The sequence below is a fragment of the Electrophorus electricus genome, chromosome 19 (assembly GCF_041902795.1).
Source record: "Electrophorus electricus isolate QZ-2024a chromosome 19, ASM4190279v1, whole genome shotgun sequence".
NCBI lineage: Eukaryota > Metazoa > Chordata > Actinopteri > Gymnotiformes > Gymnotidae > Electrophorus > Electrophorus electricus.
This window is the reverse complement of record NC_137515.1, coordinates 6,381,175-6,396,869: the sequence shown is the minus strand read 5'-3', so window position 1 is coordinate 6,396,869 and position 15,695 is coordinate 6,381,175. Positions and strand designations below refer to the sequence as shown.

General features: G+C 37.3%; 1 protein-coding gene across 15 annotated transcripts in view; it reads left to right on the top strand.

Moving 5' to 3' along the window:
- Positions 1–15,695, top strand: part of arl15b (ADP-ribosylation factor-like 15b) — a 61,684-nt gene that overhangs the window by 43,111 nt on the left and 2,878 nt on the right. The gene's annotated exons all lie outside the window — the stretch shown is intronic.

The following is a 15,695-nucleotide window of genomic DNA, read 5'->3' as shown; positions in this document are numbered from 1 at the left end:
CAGGCATGGTACCTGGTTTTTGTGCAGACCCCATCGCTGTCCACACTTGCAGCTGTACACACTCAATTGCCAAATATGTATTTTGATAAATTTTGTGTGTGTAGAGACAAACTTTTGGAAATGGGAAAGTTTCGACTTTTAGACTTGGGTGAAACAAACAAACAAATGTAATTTGATATAATTTTGCTAGATTCATACTAAAACTACTCCTGCTGCTGCTACTAATAATAATAATCAAGAACTCTATATTCTTCTTTTATATTTTAGTTATGGAACAAAGTGGTGTACTTTGTACATTAAACAGTGTGTTAAGCATACTCCATCAAGAAAAGAATCTGTTGGGTGCTGAAATTTGGATCACATGTTCCTTTTTGGCTAGTAGGTGCTGTCTTATGGTAAACTGAAAAGGCTTGGGAGTTTTGGATGGGAAAACCCACAAGGCAGTACTTGTGTGAGGTCATGATCTCTGAATGTCTTCCAAATCTACCAGACCCACTGACCCTCTGAGACATACTGTCGACATTTCAAAACGGCCTTTTTTTCTCTTTCAGATGTTATATCTGTTGTAATCAAATCACTGTGCTCATGGACAACTATTACTCCTTCCAATGAGCTATTTTTAATCAATTATGTTTGAGTCTGACCAGCAAGTCTGGCCTGTCTGTGTTTTGTGTCTGTCTGTCTGGGTCTGTGTCTACATGTTTGAAAACGCGCCTGTGTGTGGGTTGATGTGGGTGGGTGTTTGCTTGCATGTGTGTGGTTGGGAGGATTGTGAGTGTGAGGGGAAGAAAGAGAGAAAAATCTGGAATAGTGTGCAATGCTTTACATACTTCCTCCAAAAATGCCAGCATTGCTAGGAATCAGTGCTATCCGATAGAAGCCAATTAGAATCATGCAAATTTGATCAGGCTAACTGCTCCCACCAGCTTAATGTTTGGCCACTGTCTACCTCAAACAGAAATGTTAAGAAAACTGCTTAAGGTGACGTCCAGTTAGAATGCGGATGGTGGAAGACTAATGTGGATTGTGGGGTCTGAGGCTTAAGGTTTGGCTATTATGTGCAGGTTAAGTGAAGGGAAAGCTAGCCATGGGTAAGAGTAGGGGGCTCCATTTCCCAGCAATGTATTTCTAGTGTTCTGGGGCACAAGTAGTGAAGGAGCATTTTGAATAGGTTATGAGCAGTCTAGACATCACTGTCGCTGAAATGATTTCTTGCATAACGGCTCTCCATCTTGTTATATCATGTTTGCTTGTTCAGGAGGCCAAGGTGCAAGAGCAGACAGGCTTTTCTCTCTGTGTATGCACATGTGTGCGTGATTTCACTCTGTCATATTTTCAGCCCATTGGTTTGGAAGTGAAGGCTCCAGGCAGCCTTTTGTTGGTCAGCTGTCACTTAATTCTGTTTTTCCAGTCATGTTTTTTACTGCGATGCTGCACTATGCTTCACTGTTGCTGTAACATAACTTATCCAGTTAATAGGCATCATGATTAACCTGGGGGTTACATCGTGTATAAAAGCACAAATTTTTGGGGTGTATAGAAATTCTATGGCTTAAATCGTGTGGAACGAGTGATTTGTCAGTCTTGTTACCTCTATTTTGAAACCTCTACCAGTGTTCTGTAAACTAGTCCTCGCAGTTGTATAAAGAGCTTACCTCTTCTAAATTCACATTCAGGCCATAAGCAAAGATTAGCTTTTTGTTGTTCATTTAAAAGGCTGTTTTCAAAATATTTTCCATAGAAGTAAGAAAAACTTTATTTATTTATTTTTTAAATTAAGTTCATTTGTAAAGATATCGGAAAATCCTAGAGATTGTTTTTTATTAAATGCAGACCATTTCACATCTTGAGATATTCAGCTGAAGATCCTGTACTACACTGCACTGCAAGTTTAACATCAAGGTGACTTATTACAAACCAAAAAATCCTACTGTAGTTTGAGGTTTGGTTTTCATTTACCCTGACCTGTTGCTTGTTGGTGTGGATGTCACCGTGCGCAGATATGTATTCTTTGAACTGTTGACTATAGGAATTGATAAATTCACATTTTTGACCGTTTGTTTTGCCCTTTGATAGTGATTTTGTTTTACTGTCTTCTGAAGTCTTGATAAAGATCTCAGGGATCCCTCTCCTTTTAGAATCACATGAGATCCGTTGTCATTGGACAATGGAATAGATTCCCCTTTTAACTCCTGTAGGTTCTGTACAAGCATGCCACCATGGTTTTCTGAGCTACAACAGTACTGCACTCTAAATGTGCTATCTATTATCAATGTTGAGAAGCTGAGAAGGTTCTCTGGAAGTGAAACACAAGGAAGGAGGAAGGAATTTGGAAGGAAAACTTAGCAACTTTGTCTTAGCAATGCTTACTTTACAATGAACTGTGAATGTGTGGAGTGCAGTTCTCCAATATAAATCCACTTTAAATAGGTTTGTACAGAGCAATTTCATAGCTCCATGGGTTTGATATCAATATGTTCTGGATGAGTTCAGTTTATTGGCTGAGTTCAGATTGCTGTCTTAGATTCAAGATCATTGAAGGACAGTTGGGTCTCTGGTCCTTAAACCACATCAGTGGAAGCCCCTGTATCAGTGGTTTTCTGGTCCACATTACTGAATCTTAGTGGTTCCATTGCAATATCAAGGTATTTCTGTGCCAGAAGCTGTTGAGCAACCTCTCAATTGACATAGCACATAAACGGACACATATAGTCACACTGCTTGGCCAGCACATTTTTTTTGTTTTGAAACATGAACATGATTTTGGCTGTATCTCTGGCTCTGAGCTACTTCATAAGGAATGTCTTTCCTCTTAGGAATCCCCAGCCACAACCCTTTTTACAGCTCTGCATGAAATATTGTTCCATTTATTTAGAAGATGAAATCTCTGCAGGAAAGGCTAGCAGCCTCTAGTATTTGGACAGAGTGGGGGCCTTGGGTGGGTCTGTGGTTTGCAATAAAATGAGTTTTTAGTGGGAGGTTTTTTATACATGATCTAGCAAAAGCTAAAGTTATAGTAACACTTATGGAATAGATTCTCAGCTACAGTTTTTTTTGATTCAACTTATTGGTCTCCTCCACTAATGCTAAATTTGTAAAGGAATCTGTCTTGTGCAGCCTCTCTTTTGCATTGCTCTGCATAAAACCAAATAATGAATTACAGTGGCATCATGTTCTCTATAGAATGATAGCCATCACAAGGCGCATTGCTTAGGCCTCATGCATTCCCAGTTAGGCCGTACGTTTACATTTGGGGTCCGGGAATGGCTAGGGAACTGTTGTTGTAGAGTAAAACAAGGCATTGCAATCTCACACAAGTTTGTGTTAGACACTATTTAAATGTCCCTTAAAAAAAAACTGTATTTTTGTCTATATGGATTGAAGAATTAAACATTTCTCTTGAGGAAAATGGTGGGTGTTTGGGTGGTTGTGTGTGGGTGTGTGCATACATGCCTTCCGAAGAACTTTGTGTTGAGGTGTTTGGGAGTGGTTGATTGCATATTAAATGTAAGGTTAGTGCATTAATCTCCCCCCCCCCCCCCAACCAAAAGTGCATTATACATTTAATATGATGATAATTTTAAATGTCTGAAGGTGTGGTGTTTTTATTAAAATAAATAGTCTCTCTCTCTCTCTCTCTCTCTCTCTCTCTCTCTCTCTCTCTCTCTCTCTCTCTCTCTCTCTCTCTCTCTCTCTCTATATATATATATATATATATATATATATATATATATATATATATATATATATATATATATATATATATATATATATATATATATATATATATATATATAAAATGACACACACACACACTGCCTGGCCAAAAAAAGGGTCACCACCTGGATTTAACTATGCAAATAGGTAAGAGCCTCCCATTGGATAATTACTGCATGGGTGATTGTTTCAGCTGGCAACAAGTTATTTAATCCTAACTGATGCAGTGAGTAGCTTCTCATTTGTGAAACAATCATGTTGAAAGACGCATCTGTTTCAGAAGGGTCAAATTATTGGTATGCATGAAGCAGAGAAAAGGAGATTGCTGCTGAAATTCCCCCCCCCCCTAAATAATTGGGTTAAGAACTGTCCAACTCATTATTAAAAAGTGGAAGGACAGTGGGGAAACATCATCTTCGAGGAAGGGATGTGGTCAGAAAAAATCTTGAATGATTGTGATCAGTGATCGCTTAAATGTGTAGTGAAATCAGATCGTAGAAAAACAACAGTAGAACTCAGGGATATGTTTAATAGTGAAAGTAAGAGCATTTCCACACGCACAATGTGAAGGGAACTCAAGGGATTGGGACTAAACAGCTGTGTAGCCTTAAGAAAACCACTTGTCAGTGAGGCTAACCGGCAAAAACGGCTTCAGTTTGCTAGGGAGCATAAAGATTGGTCTTTGGAGCAGAGAAAAGGTCATGTGGTCTGATGAGTCCACATTTACCTTGTTCCAGAGTGATGGGCGCATCAGGTTAAGTAGAGAGGCGGCTGAAGTGATGCACCCATCATGCCTAGTGCCTGCTGTACAAGCCTGTGGAAGTGCTATGATCTGGGGTTGCTGCAGTTGGTCAGGTCTAGGTTCAGCAACGTTATGTGCCCAAAGAATGAGGTCAGGTGACTACCTGAATATACTGAATGACCAGGTTATTCTATCAATGGATTTTTTCTTCCTTGATGGCACGGGCATATTCCAAGATGACAATGCCAGGATTCATCAGGCTCAAATTGTGAAAGAGTGGTTCAGGGAGCATGAGACATCATTTTCACACATGGATTGGCCACCACAGAGTCCAGACGTGAACCCCATTGAGAATCTGTGGGGTGTGTTGGAGAAGACTTTGCGCAGTGGTCCAAATCTCCCATCATCAATACAAGATCATGGGGACTAATTAATGCAACTCTGGACAGAAATAAATGTTGTGACATTGCAGAAGCTTGTGGAAACGTTGCCACAGCGAATGTGTGCTGTAATCAAAGCTAAAGGCAGTCCAACAAAATATTTGTGTGTGTGTGTGTGTGTGTGTGTGTGTGTGTGTGTGTGTGTGTGTGTGTGTGTGTGTGTGTGTGTGTGTGTGTGTGTGTGTGTGTGTGTGTGTGTGTGTGTGTGTGTGTGTGTGAGAGACTTTTTTTGGCCAGGCAGAGTGTGTGTAATATATGCCCTTGGGTGTTTTTTGGTTTTATTGGATATTACATATGACTATTAGTCAAAACTATAAATGCATACAAGCTTGGACTAGTTATTTGGCGTTATCTATGTCTAACTCCATGTTACCTGTTAGAAGTTACTGGGTGCAAAGAACAACATGCAACAAATTTTGAATTGTTACCTTTGGCTATCCTACTGTTTTTAAACATTCAATTCTGCACTGAGTGCTGTGATTGGATGAGAGCCAATCTTTTTTCCTTTTCTTTTTTTTCCCCTTTTGGTGCTTGTAGCAGGAGTAGGAATAAAGAGAAGCATGTTGTATGTGGTTGGTTTGTGTAGTATGTGTGGCTCTGGGTCCGATGGATTTCAGATGGATTTGTTGATCATACGGAGAACAGTTGTGTGTTGATGTGAGCTTGCCAGCAGGTCACCTGTCAAAGCCTGAAGGAAGGAATATGTTTGTTTGTTTGTGTGTATCTGTTGTGTGTATTTGAGCTTGATCTTTGGGCATGTTTTTTGGAGATCACTTTCGACATGCACATAGACAGTCACTTGATGGGTCAATCACTTGATGGAAAAACAGGCAATTACAAACCAAGAGCACTGCAGACAGCTGGCATGCTGCCAGTCCTCTCTGGCCCAGATGTGAACAGTCAGGCTTTGCATAAATTAAGTTACCGTAAATCTGTACTGTAGCCAGGTGATTATACTAAGCAGACAGGCGGACAAGCAAGCCCAGCAGTTCCTACTGGGGCCCCAAGGGTATGTGTGCATGCAGTGCTGTGGCATCCGGGTTCTGCTTGCCCAGTGCTCCAGGTTCTCACAGCAAGGCTTCGTCCTGCTTCCATCAAATAGTCTATATATCTCACCATCACAAAGTAAAGGTAAAAAGAGGAAAAAAAAAAAAAAAAGCTCTCCATGGAAGTTGACATGGAGCTCTTGCTGATTTCTGAGTTTCTCCATATGTTTACCCTGAGGGGTATTTCAGAAAGCAGGTTTAGCAACTAACCTGGGTCTGTTAACTATGAGCTCATGGAAAATCGGGGGTTTTCAGTTCCAAAAACCGAGCTCATAGTTATTGTATGGTAGTTGCTACAGTAACATACACTGTGAAGCTCACCTGCTATCTAGCAGGTATACTGGACATGAACAAAAGTTAATCATCAGAACACTGCTATAACTGTACCTAGGATTACATTGATGATGTAACTCATTAATTATAAGGAGTGATTAGACTTTGTTTTAAGCATGATATCTTCACTAACCTACCATTTTCAGCTGAATTAATTTACTCAGTGTTCTTAACCGTCACATTTCACATGATGTATCCTTGATTCAGCTACAAATTTAATCAGTATTCTACTTTTTTTTTTTTTTTTCTCCCCCGTTCTTTTTTTTAAGCTTTTAGCGGCGGGCGTTATATATAAAAAAAGTAGTCCATTCCGCTTACTTCAGCAAACCATTCAGCAAACATTTCCCTGGGCATAAATCTGTGAAAGTCAACAAGGTCTCCATAGAATTTTAAGTATGTTACGGTCTACATAGACCCGCATATCTGTAATTACTCCTACAGTTGCAAATGTATGTGAATAGAAAGCTTTCCATACCATTAAAGTGCAGGCAATGACATTTTCTTCCAGTTTAAGGCCTTATTTCATACTGTTTGCTTTTCTTGACTTAATAGTAGTTATAAAAATTTTATGTCAACAGCCCAATTGTTTAACAATTGGCTATATGATTTATGCATTGCAAGATGCAACAAATTTGGACATGGGTGATGGCATGTCACTTCATGTCATTGTCTTATAGTCACATTTTGTGTCCCATGTGATTTGTTTCCTTCTTGGACACAGAGGCACCCCTGCCTGCTGTCTCCTATGACATCACATCCTGCAACAGCCAGGATCGAGATAGGTAGCCAGGCTCCAGTGCCTCAGTGGACTCAGTCACTCATGAGAAGGCAGGAAACTTTACTGTTGCTTGTTTGGTTCTACAGATAGCCATATCACACTGAGAAAAGAACTACAACCATCGTAAAAAAATTCCTTAAGAGACACCACTGGCATAAAATTACTACTTATTAAATGACTTCTTACTAAATGAAATAACAAAAACCATCACCATCCTCCTGCATGTTTCGAAAAGGCAGTCTTTTTATTTACTGAAAAGAAAGTCAGTTTTGTTACAGAATGTGAATATTTAATCTAATATTTAATATGGTCTGTAAATTCATATATGACCCTGTCTGTTATTATGAAACATTGTGGCTCTGTTCTTATGCAGTAACATGTTTCATATATGTTGCCTTTCTTGCACTTATAGCTCTGGATACATGTATATCTTTTGCAACTTTAACTTGATGTATGCTACTCAAAATACTCATCATATGCAAGACCAGTGGAAGTTAGCCTTCTTCCTGTCTTCTATATAGAGTGAAGATCAACTATAACACTACCAGTACCACTGCAGAAATGAAGTGGCTATGAGTAAAAAGATCTTACCACTTTGAATTATGCTCAAAAACATTTTACTTTTTCTTTACTGTCAATACTACTTAATTAAAGTTTATATTAAAATATAAAAATCATCTCCACCCAAATTAAAACATCAGAAACCAGCAAAATAGCATAAACATGTTGAATGACTAAACAGGCTTTAGGCTATGAACTCATCTCTTGACCCATATTTCTTTAGAATGCCAACTGTTCTTTTGCAGCGTTGCTTTATTTGTTAAAGTTAACTGCATGTGCATAAGTAAACATTAAAGTTCTGATACAGTGGAACAAGAAGCTCCACAGTTTTTATTGTTCACATCCACGTTGAATTCTATTATCAGTGCTCAGTTGATGAGGATTGCTTGCAAAGTTAACTGTGAACATGGTTCTGACTTGTTTCTCAACTTTGATCACTGAAATTTTAACTGGCTGTTCTGGAACCCATAACTGAGTATGTCGGGTTGAGTTAGGTCTGCTTGGAAGTTAAAGTTAAGTTTAAGGTTTGTTACACCTGTTTTCTGAAATGGCCCTATGGTTCAAAACCAATATAACCTAATTTATAGCAAGTGCTTCATAATTCAATTCTATACCAGATCGAATAGGTGTGAGTTTTTGGAATATGGAATTCAGTGGTTCTAGAATGGTATGAACTCTTGGCACCACTTTTACTTTAGCTGTTCATTAGGTGTTATAATAAACAGCCATTGTCATCTCTCTCATTGTGGCAACTATTTAACTGCCAAAACTTCTGCTTATCCAAAAGTCTATCCATAAAATTTTATTGTCATTTATCTGCTTATGTCAACTATATGAAAATTGTTCATATATGGCTGCTGATAGTATTTAGCCAAGTTAGCATGACTTTCTAAGTAGTCTTTCCAAGTTCCTGTAATGTCTGGTTCTGGAGCGATGTCTGATTTTGATATAGTTTCACTGGGAATTGGGGACAATGAAATACTGATTGCTTACATACCATTCTTGAAGGACAAAGGCAGGGAATGCTGCCTCTCTGCTGAGATGTGTTTATTTTATTTGGTCAGTGAAAATAGTTGGCTTGTACTTGAAACATCCTTCCTCTCTTCCCAAGTGAGAAATTAGAGGTATTTTCTAAGCACTGCTATCTTAATTTCTAGCAAATAAATTTGACAATGTTTATCTATATAATAAATTAAGCAACTTTTTTTTTTTTTTTCCCCCAAGCTATTCAAGTTAATTTTGTTTTTAATAAAAAACAAACTGGGATCTCTTTTAAGCTTCTATGTCAGTGGCACTTTGATTCCTTTTTTGATGATGCAGATATTCACATTTAAGCAAATTTCATGATAGTATAGCAAATCTTTGAAAATATTTCTCAACTGGCTCCACATATTTAGCTTATTTTCTACACCCATATAGAAGAATTTCGTACCAGCCGTTATTACCCACTATGCCCTATACTATCCACTTTGCCACAGGCCGATGTTTCACCATTCAGCTATTGGACAGTGTCCTCTCTCCCTTCTCATATAGTTGCATGTTTTTTGAATTTTCAACTAGTTCCACTCAGAAACAATAGTCAATTGGTATAACTGTGCTTTCCAAGTATGATCAGGCTCAACAACAGGGATTGTGTAATTTTGTAGCGATGAAGTCTCGCACAAGGAAATCTTAATCAACATTCTTGGCATGGCTAGGGGTGCTTTGCCTGAAAGGATGTTTTGTTTGATTATTTAATTCTTAATTTTTCCCCCACTCTCTTTGTTTTTAGCATGCTGTCAGAGTAGACTGTTTTATACAGTTTTTGACCATTGCCTGTCAGTTAAGAGTGTGGGGACATTTACACAAATGTGACACTGACACGATGCTTGTGCACTTTTGCGCCTTTTTCCTTGAAGTTTAGGTTGCAAGAAGCCAGTGTGACGAAGTCCATGCTCTGTAGGCTTCATCAGTGCTCCAAGGTCTTGGGACTGTGTCATGTAGGAAAGGAGACAGTAGGCTCAATGTCCAAAATCGTGTTTCTTTATCTGCGGTTCTGCCCCTGTCAACCTTGTCCAGCATACTTGTGTAGTATGTAGGAGAGCTACAGAGAATCTTCAAATAAAAAGGCAAAGTCTTTGCACAATTGGAAAAGAGGTATATTGTATGACTTACTCATGCAATCAATATCTTTTTTTGGAGGAAAAAAGCGATCCTGCAGTAAACATTTTTTGTTTGTCATGTTTTGTATCTAGGTTTTGTTCTTTTTCTTTTCCATAGTGGTCTCACTCTTCTATTTCTTCTTCGGTATTTAGAAAAAAAAAAGGCCTGGTTTTATTGTGACACAGATGTTCAGTAAAATTAGCGATGACATCATTGATTTCCAAACTAGGTAATTGAGTAGTAGTAATCAAACATTCCATGTATCTATTCTAGACATTCTTGACTATCTTGAGCTTTACCTTGTGACATTAATAAATGAAATGATTAATTAATTCTCCCTGTCTGATTTCACTGCGAGTTATCAACCATTTCACTGCGAGTTATACTGTGTATGACTATGTATGTGACAAATAAACCAAACTTGAAACTGATTTGCTGCTCCTACACTATCCATTTTCCTAGGATTTCACTGGTAGTGGTATCTTAGCATAGCAAAGAGGCTTTGGACTGGATGGTTGCTATGTTTTAGCTGTTGACTGACTAATGCATTTCTCATGTTGTAATATTGTATCCAGAGGAATACTTAGTACTGTAGTTCTTTAATGCATCTGCTATATATTACCTAGAACTTAGGAAAAGGTCTGAGTGTATACTTGGTGTACTGCAATATCTCATGCTTTCTCTTTCTCCACTCTGTCTATCTTCCTCATTTATGCTCTTTCTTTCTCAGTTTAGTATTTGCTTAGTTGGCATTTCAAGCAGTTTGCCTGTCCTTTCCAACAATTACTCTTTTGTGCTGTTTTTCAGACTGTCTGAAGTATATAGCCTGGCCATGTATGTATTGGAATGTATTTTTGTTGATGCCTTATGCTTGCATAACTTATCAGACAGTCACAATATGTGAATGTGTCATCCAAGAAACAACTAGATTTTTTTGTGTGTTGTTGTGAGCATCATGGCCTCAGACATTTCTGATTAGGGTTTTCAAGGGATCCACATGATGATAAATAGGTTTGTTTTATGCCTGTGTATGTGCTTCAAATATATTGGTATATTTAAAAATATATTGAATTTTATATATATATATATATATATATATATATATATATATATATATATATATATATATATATATATATATATAGAGATTCAAAATAGATTAATTTGTCCATATCATGCAGGCATAATGGACCAGACCGGCATCAGTTATGTATTTCAAGTTTATTGTCCCTAGTGGGAAATTGGTCATACAGCATGACCCAAAACAAAACATACACATTTAAAACATAAGAACAAACAAAACTCCACTACTAAAAAAGGTTATATAAAATAGTTTATCTGTTACACCTGGTCCTTGGAAGTTTATTCCTTCTTCCTGACTAGTAGTAGTTCAAATTCACCATGTAGAGGGTGGGAAGAATTACTGATGATATTCTCTGCCCTTCTTACCCATCTATTGAAAATATCTGACAGTGAAAATTGTCTTGTTAATCTTACCCAATACATTTAGAACCTTATTCAGCTGGTTTCCATTCTTGAGTTTCAAATTACCATAACACAATTAAACCGTTTGTTAAAATGGATCCAGTGAAAACTTAATAAAATAATACCATCAATTATTTGTTTACAAACATTTAATTGCCTTAAAAATCATGATCTCTGGTTTAATTTCTTACTGATCAGCTATATTTTTGGTCGAAAGTTCTTATCCATCACAGTTTCCAGGTATTTATATCTGTTCACAAGTTCCACAATTTGACCGCAGTCCTAGTTTCTGTGAGTTGTGTGCTGTTTTACTCTAAAGTTAATGACTATACCTATGGTTTTTGAAACATTTAGCTTCAGAAAATTGTTTGCAATAACTAACAAATTCAAGTACTATAAGCACATGCGATGTCTACCTACCTGTAGCAGACTGACAATACCTGAATCATCTGTGAATTTGATAACATCTGTCCTCCTGCTGTCATTCTGGTGGTGTCTAAACTAAACAGCAAAGGAGACGAAACATATCCTTGTGGTGATGAGCGCTATTCGGACAGTGCACTATTAGGGCCGGAAAAAAGGAAACTTGGTTGAAAAAAAAAAAAAAAAAGTTTAAAAAACTCAAATCCAGTTTACAATGGTAACATCAGGATTAAAAAGGCACAAAAACTTGTCAGCCAGAATGGTGCTCCTGGATTGTATTAAACGCAGAAGAAAAATGGATAACTAAAAACCTGGCATGAGTTTTTGTGCCTTCCGGGCACTTATGTACATAAGTAAGCCAAGTAGTTACAATGTCCTATTCTCTCTAGGCAAAACGTTTGTATTTTCTACCAGCTGGCTGGGTTCTTATTCTCTGTCCACAGATGGAGAACCATTTAATACTTTTTGTATAAAACTACTATTATCTATTCCTACTGACAAGCAGATTCAGATATTCTGTAATACTATTGCTATATTCAATTGAAGATACAAAAATGCATTCACTAGTTGAGTCACTGTTTAAACCATCTAAACTAGACGGTTATACAATGACTAAAATGGCATGCATAGCACAGAGTACAGACACTGCACTTCCTAACATATTGAGGAAGCATGTTTTTAAAAAGGGGAAGGAACCAGTCGTACAGACTTCTCAAGATGCAAGTGCATATGTACTGCATATGAAGTACGTATATAACCACTGTAAGAACAAGTAACAGAAAAAACACCAAATAAACATGCCCAGTAGGGGGCAGGACAGGGAAAAAATAAAACCCACCAGCAAGAAAGAAAGAGGGAGGTGGGAAAGGTCCTTTTACATATTATATATTACCACAGACAACTGGTATAATGCAGCAAATAAGTCACAAAAAGCTGCTTTTCAGAGTGGCAGTGGAGAACTGGACTAACTTTGAAATGCTCTAGAAAAAGATCCCATATCTTAAAGAAATTACAGTTGCAATCTAGAAATTGCCCCTCATTTTTTTTCTATCTTACCAAAATATAAGAGATCTTTCAGCTAGTGAAAAACAGATGGTGGGGCAAGTGACTTCCACTTGAGTAGAATGAGCCTTCTAGTTAACAAGGTGACAAATGCTATGAAATTCACCTTGTAGCTTGACATCAATAGAGTGGATGGCAACACCCCCAGCAAGATAGTTACAGGGGTGGGATCAAGCGATATTTTCCGAATCCTGGAAAGAACTCTGAATATATCAGACCAATATTTATGAATGGAAGAGCAGGATATAAACAGATAGATTAAAGAAGCTGGAACTTAGTTTTTCCATGTACATGTTCTAAAGAGGCGATGTAAAATTTTGAATTGTATCAAGCTATGTCTGATACAGAAAGACTGGCTTTTAATAGTAGAAAGGGGGTGGTGATTGGACATGGAGAAAGTTCTGCCATATATGTTCAAGTGAAAAGGATTTTTTTTAATTTAAAGGTAAATTTAATTTAAAGTTGTTTTCAAGAAAACTTCAGTGGGAGAGCTTTCTGGTTCTAAGGGAAATACTGTAAATACTGGAAAAATGTATTATTGGGCAACTGAAATTTGTCTGTTATGCAAATTTTCAGTCAATGTACAATAAGCAATACCCAACTTTGACCATAGCCAAAAAGCTCCACCCATAATGGATGGAGGAAAGCTGTGATTGTAGTGCAAAGGGGCATGTATTGAGTACCTTAAGGCTTCAATTTTTCAAACTGTAGCCAATAGTATCAAACAATTAGCAGCCCAATAATAAAATTGAAAATTGTGTAGTGCAAGCCCTTCTGAGCTTTTGGGTATTTCTAAATATATTTTCTGAAGCCTTGCAGGCTTTCTGCTCTGAAGGAATTCTGACATAATCGCTTCAGGTATAAGAATTTAGGAAGAACATTCATTTCAATTGAATTAATGCGTTTAGCTAGAGATGGGGGAAGAATTGATATCCTGATAGTTTTATCCAGAAGAGACAAGAAGTTGGCTTTGAACAGGCCTTCAATCTCATCTGTAACCTGGATTTAAATGTAATAACAACCACTTTAAATGGTGGCGTATAGAGGAAAATTGTGGGCAGCTGGGTTCAAGAGAAATAAATCAAAGTTAATTTGTACCCAGAAAGTGATCCAAAAATGTCTAATATAGACAAAATAGTAGTGATGTCTTTTAAGTTTGAAATAAAGAGCAAAAGATCATCTGCACCGAGCAACATTTTCTGTTCAATACCATATCTGAAAACGCAAGATATCCTAGGGTTGAAATGTAAGGTGGCACAATGGCAATGGCCAAAAGCTGAGGAAACCTTTTCTAGTGCCACGTAGAAGAGGAAAATAACCAGAATGCACATTATTAGTTCTGACAGATGCACATGGAGAAGAATATAGGAGCCTCACCCATGAAATAAAGTTCTGACTGAATCCAGACTTTTCCAACGTATAGTATAGTAGTACCACTGCAAACGATCAAATGCCCTCTCTACGTCTAAGGGTACTAGGACCTCCGGTAATGTCAATGATGAAAGATTATAGATGAAATTAAACAAATGTCTAATAGCAGATACTCTTTGTCATCGGAAATAACTGGTTATTAAAGCATCACGGTGAACATGATGCAGTTCCTCTTTCCCAGTTTAAATCTATTGTAACTGGTCTATAATCAGATATGACAATAAAATTATAATGACAAGAGCGTGCCGAGAGAAGGAGTCTATTGTCCAAACGAAAATAGTCAATGCGTGTGAAGGTATGGTGTAGATATGAAAATAAAAATGCCCTGCTGGTAGAGTTAAGGAATCTCCAAAATTTGAATGATAGTCTTTGGAGAAGATGGGTTGGACAATTTTATCATGGTGGATGGTTTTCAAATGAGTGTCTGTTTTGTTTTGTTTGGTTTTTTTGTTTTTGATTTTTTAATTTAAAAAAAACAAACAAAAAAAGCGATGTGTCCTAAGAGTGCAAAGGTAATGAAGTACTCAACTTTGTTTAACTGGCTAATTCAACCCTTTGACGTTCCAGCTAGTGAATTTCAGCATGTCTCCCCCAAACTGTCTGAGTTGCATGCAGTTGTTTGTCAATAAGCAGTGGTAGTAAATGTATGTATCCTTGAAAAAGATCAAAGGACCAAAACACAAAATGAAATGAGAGAGAAAGAAAGAATGGAATCACCACCATACATTCAACTGCCGAAAGTTCACCCCAAACATGATGCACAGTTACTCTCCTCAAAAATACTTTTATGAAATTTATCTCAAAACAGTCCAGCTCAATAACCTAAACCAGCTGGGCCAAGTGCAAAATATATATGCAGCAGCACAGTTAAGTAGAGCAGAGGAATACTGACAATGTTAGACAACAGTGGAAAATGAGAGCTCAAGTATTAACTTTAAATTAAAACTTTAAAGTTTTAAAGTCCGGTTAAATTCCAAATTTAAAAAGTGAAGGCAGTGTTATGCCGCCTTCATCCATAAGGATTATACTGAATGCTCATTATGAAGTGTATCGTTGACACTAGAGGCAGGACATCTAGCAAGTCAACAGTATTAGGTAAATATAAATGACATCCCTACCAGCATTCCAGGTACAACTATCATGGCAAGCCTTAACTCATTTTCATATCAACAAAGTCCTGTTGTGTATTCTCTGTCTATTTTTGAGATTGTCACATTTTGCTTTTAGTGCCTTCACTTCTGATGAAGAGAGTTCAGACAATTTGGGTGCAAATTGAAAGTCTTAGTTGGAATCAAATCTTCACAAAAAAACTATATAACAAGAAACAACCTGTCAGTTCATCAGTGATGAATCCATAAAGGTGTTGTAGTTTGTACAGTTAAAAATTCCTGCTGTTGTAAGATGAGCTCCTTGACCACTTTAACCTCCTTTTATTACTGTTTTAATGCTTTTCTTTATGTGCTACAAGGGCAGCACACATCACAAGAGAAGCAGCCATTCACATTTAATCCTTTAGATTTAGTGTATTTAGATGA